This window comes from Bidens hawaiensis, unplaced genomic scaffold (genome assembly GCF_021521415.1).
Source record: "Bidens hawaiensis isolate Kalapana, Puna unplaced genomic scaffold, B.hawaiensis_p1.1 tig00031844_1, whole genome shotgun sequence".
Taxonomy (NCBI): domain Eukaryota; kingdom Viridiplantae; phylum Streptophyta; class Magnoliopsida; order Asterales; family Asteraceae; genus Bidens; species Bidens hawaiensis.
The window spans coordinates 169,643-174,675 of NW_027495394.1; positions in this window are offsets into that span (position 1 = coordinate 169,643).

Consider the following 5,033-nt stretch of genomic DNA (forward strand, 5'->3'; position numbering starts at 1 on the left):
TGGAGGAATATTATAGTCCTTGTTAACACTTTTTGTTTAAACTTATTATTAATGTTAATGTTTAGTTCTATTTATTTTAGTTTCCAAATCATTTTAATGAGTTCTATGGTAATGGGTATGTGGCAACCATCCTCGATTTCATTCCGAGTCAAGGATCGGACCAAAACCGAACTCTTGTTTAAATGATTATTATTAACATGTTGTATGTAAGACTTGAATATTAACATTTCTAAATTTATTCTAAATAAGTTATATGGTATTGGGTATGTGGTACCCATCCTCGGTCTATTCCGAGTTAAGGACCGATTCAAGACCGAACTAAACCGAGTTCACTCGTTTAAGGCACACTAGTTGTGTTTTGGGCCACCGAATCTCATATTTTTCTTTAAAACTATATTATAAACTAATTTTAATTGTTTTCTCGAAATACTTGGTATATTGAATCCAACTTGATCTTATAACGACTTTGGACCGACAAAGCCAAACACTCTCTTAACGGACGTTAAGGTTCTTCCTAATAGAACTACACACTTGGTTAAGTTTCTTTTGTTTTCATTGAGTTATCTCATAACATTTATCAATTTGGAATCTCAACTTCGGGCTTGACCAATTATCAAGACTCGAACCGACAAATCCGAACACTCGTAAAATCTTGTCTTAGTATATTTAGCAAAGAGTTTTGCAATATCATAATTCTACCCAAATATTTACTTAACAAAGGTTAAGTAAAACTAATTAATAGAATACCAAGACCCGATTTCGAGTAAACTTACTTTTCAAAAACCATTACTTTAATCTCTTATATATTTACACTTTAACTCCCAAATTTTAGTTATTTATCTTACTTGTCATGTTATTTTACTTTAAAACTTTTAAGACCATCTACTAACTCAAGACCCTTTTTAATCTAGGTCTTGCTCGTTGAACTTACTTTTACATTTATTCGCAAACTAATCCTTCAAGTTACTTATTTCATGTGAGTACATTTCATCCCCCGTTTTCATTTTTATACTTTGGGGGTAACATGCATACCTATTCAAAACAACAATGATTTATGATACTAGATTCTCAAACCCCAAACTCTAGGGTATATGACACTTTGAATATTTGCTCGATTGTGTGTTATATGTCTCATATGCTTTTTGTGCACGAGTGTTTATTTATGTTGTTGTTGAGCCTCAATAAGTATGATCATACGCACCCCTAACTACTTTAGCCTTGTGCTTGTAGAATAGGGCCTCATTATCCGAGTATGTTGGTTGTTACCAATTAGAAAGGATCCTCATTTATTTATGTTTTATATACCGCAATTGTTGCTTTTATTTATAGTTTCATATACGAGTTGTGGATTTTGCCTCATATTATATATACTCAAAACTATGAAATTGCTCACCAACATACGTGTTGACAAATTGTATTTTATGCATTGTTACAAGTTTTATTATTGGTTGATTGGAGTTTGAAGACGCTATTTTATTTTGAGACCGTTTAGGTTATTAGAGGAATGAACAATTTAATTATTTGTATTTGGTGTTATTTTGTATGAACAAGATGTGTTACTTTTGATGATTGAATGAAATGAATGAGTTGTTTAAATATTGTCACTTTAATAGTGTCTTGTGTTCTTGAGCAATCCGTTGCACCCCGGCATGTTCTGCCGCCTTTGGTCGGGGTGTGACAGATTGGTATCAGAGCCATGACTATAGGATAGGCGGTTAGACGTAACGTCCTAGTATAGTTTTAGCTTTAGGGTCCGTATACGTGTTACCTATACGTGTTGCCCTACTTGATTGTTCATTTCACTTATATATATTTATTTACTTATTTATTTCATTTAATCCCAAAAATATACACATGCACACACTCTCATAGTATTCCAAGGTATCCTTACATTACCGCAAAATGTAGATTTTTATCTTGTTTTTATGGATCACAAACTTAATTTGGATCCTGTTATTTATCATCTCCTTAAAGCTTGACTCTATGACGGGTTTGTAGCCAACATAGGGGGTGAAACACTATGAAACGATCATTTGACAAAAATATTCCAAGAATCGAAGGTGATTTACTTACCTGGGATGATTGAATTGTAGTGTTCGTCTTCTAGGCCAACCAACCATGTTATACATGTCAACAACTTTAAGTTTTCAAATGCAAGCGTTCCGGTTGCTTCCTTATATTTTTTGTTGGAATCATAAGAGCCACAGTGATACGTGGTCTAATGTTTCGACATCTCGATTGCCTCATTGTTTACTTGTTATAGTTATTATTACGATATTTGGGACAAAACGTGTAAAACACGGTGATTACGTGCACATGTTCAACTCCACACTTTACAACAATTTTTTTTTATTTAATATTGGGACAACAAGTCATGGTGGTTCATGCAAGTTTTCCCGCTTTTAAATTCTAACACATTATTTTCAAATTTCAAAGATTTACACTATTTAACATTTTATCTATTTACTTGATTTACCAACAAAAGAAATTTTTTTTAACATCCTCATAACTCTAGGTGTAACAAATCGGATTTTCGAATTTGTATAAATACCCGACTCGTTCAATGTTCGGGTTATTTTTAAATATAATTGGCATTTATCGAGCAAAATTGATTATTTTACTAATATATAATTATTTATAATTAAATCTTTAAAGTTTGTACACTTTTAGCCCAAAATATATATTCTTACCTCATATACATCCAACCTCAAACTCCAAGCACTTAAATGTAATTTATGATATAACCCATTTCTTTACATGGATTATCCATTACCCGTATCATTGTCTATCGAGTTTTCTTGTACCCTAGTCTAATAAACAATAAAATTAGGCTATTAAATCATTTTGTAAACAATATTGTGAGCTGAGAATCGTTTATCCTTAACAAACGCTGCTTAACCGACAATCATTTTATGTAAATCGCATCTTTTGATTCGTATTTCTATCTTTAACCTAGCCGACAACTCAAATCCTTGATGAACACGATATCATTGATATTATTTCAATTAATTACATGAATTCATTCATTGATTACTCGCCGACAATACCCCCTTATTTAATTGGATTCAATTGGCATGTTAATACTCGTTCATCACCTCATATTAGCCGAACCTGTTTTGATCTCGTGCACCCCCTTGCAATCACTGTTAGAGGTAAATAATCATATGGTGTAGAACGCGAGTTCATATTTTTCATTAACCCTATAATTGATTTGATCAATTATATCAGAATGGATCAAATCCGATTCTAGGGTTTGTATAATCAATTTTGGGGATGAACAGATTAAGTATATTAATTTTGGAAACCGGTTCCTAATGCACATCGCCATTTGGGCCAGCTGGCTAACTCATGAAACTTTGGGGGCTGAGGTCGCGGGTTCGATCCTCTGCATCACGTTTTTTTTTGGGAAATTATATCTTCATATTTAAGAAATAACTAATTGAATTAATAATAATAACGACTAAACAAGATTTGTTTCACAAAAAAACCGACCTTTTAATACTCGTTAATTCACGTTTTCGTTCATATATAAAGGTACGTATATATATATATATATAACTTAAAAACTAACGTTTTAATAAATATGTATATAGGAATCAAGTAATTTTATTTATAAAACTATAAATAATATTTTATTAAGTTATGTTTTCTTAAATCAAATTAATAGTTTAATAATAAGTCCTTATAAATATAATATTATTATAATATCTTTTTTGTTATTGATTAACTAGTTAAATCATAGCTAGTGAGTTTACTCTCATTTTCTTTTAGGCTTAATATCCGCGTGGGACTTTTCCCGTCTTCTTATTTTCTTAATCATCCTTTGTTCGTCTATCGAGGTGAGTACCACATTCCCCCATTTTACCTGTTTTCCACGTTTTGAGGACATATGCGTAAATTATATTTCTTATATATATACTTATACTCAAAACTGCAACTATTGTCTTATGTGTTAACAACTTATACCTTACTTGTTTATGTGCTTACTTGCTTTATATGCTTCCGCATTCGGAGAGGTCCAGCATAATCTCAGAATAGTATGATCATACGAAAGACGTTAGCCTTTGTGCTTCTCGACATCTCAGTTATACTTGCTCATTTGGTTAACTTTTTATTCTCATATGACTTGTTGCATATACTTATTTTTATATATACTACATGTACATTTAAAATGGTGTGTTGCTCACTCAACATGTGTTGTTGACAAAATTCTATTTTATACGCATATGCAGGTTATCGTAGAAAATTAATGCAGGTTGGTGAAGACTTAGTGAAGGATTTAAGTTAGAAAATAATAATCAAGATCATTTGTGATATAAGTTGTATTGTTGTATGATTATGGATTATGTATTTGATTTATTTGAAAACTTAATTTAATTAATAGATATTGTCATTTAAATAATGTTGCATGATAGTAACCTTTGAAAAGCTGTGAGCAATCAGTTCACGCCCCGGCATTTCCGTCGTAGGTTGGGGTGTGACAGATTGGTATCAAAGCCAGGTTTAAGATAGGTTGTTAGAAATTGTCTTAGACACATGTTTAAGAGCCCTATACGTGCCTATCTATTTACCTTTATGTGTTCAAATTAAATTGTTTACAGCTTTTTTAGTTAATTATTTATTTATTATCTATTGTATTGTTATGCACATACACACACAAACTCCGAGACGATGCCTCAATATTCAAAGAGAACTTTTTAAAATTAGATTGCTTTTATTTGCGGGAAATTTCTTAATAATTCCCACCTGTTGTTTTTGCTCGTTCACCTTAGGGCTAGGTTATGTAGCATGTCTCTATCACAAATGAAAATGGGAGAGAAAATGTGAGTTAGGCACTGGCAAAACAGTTCCAAGAACCAAAGGTCAGACACTATTCCTTACTTTAGTGATAACCTGACCACAGTACTCAACCCTATGAACCCGAGCGAGACCTACAAATGCCATATGAACGACACCCTAAGTTGTCAACCGTGACCACATTAGTGGTTGCATCCCTATAATATTTTTAAACCGAATTCACGGTGGTTCGTGGC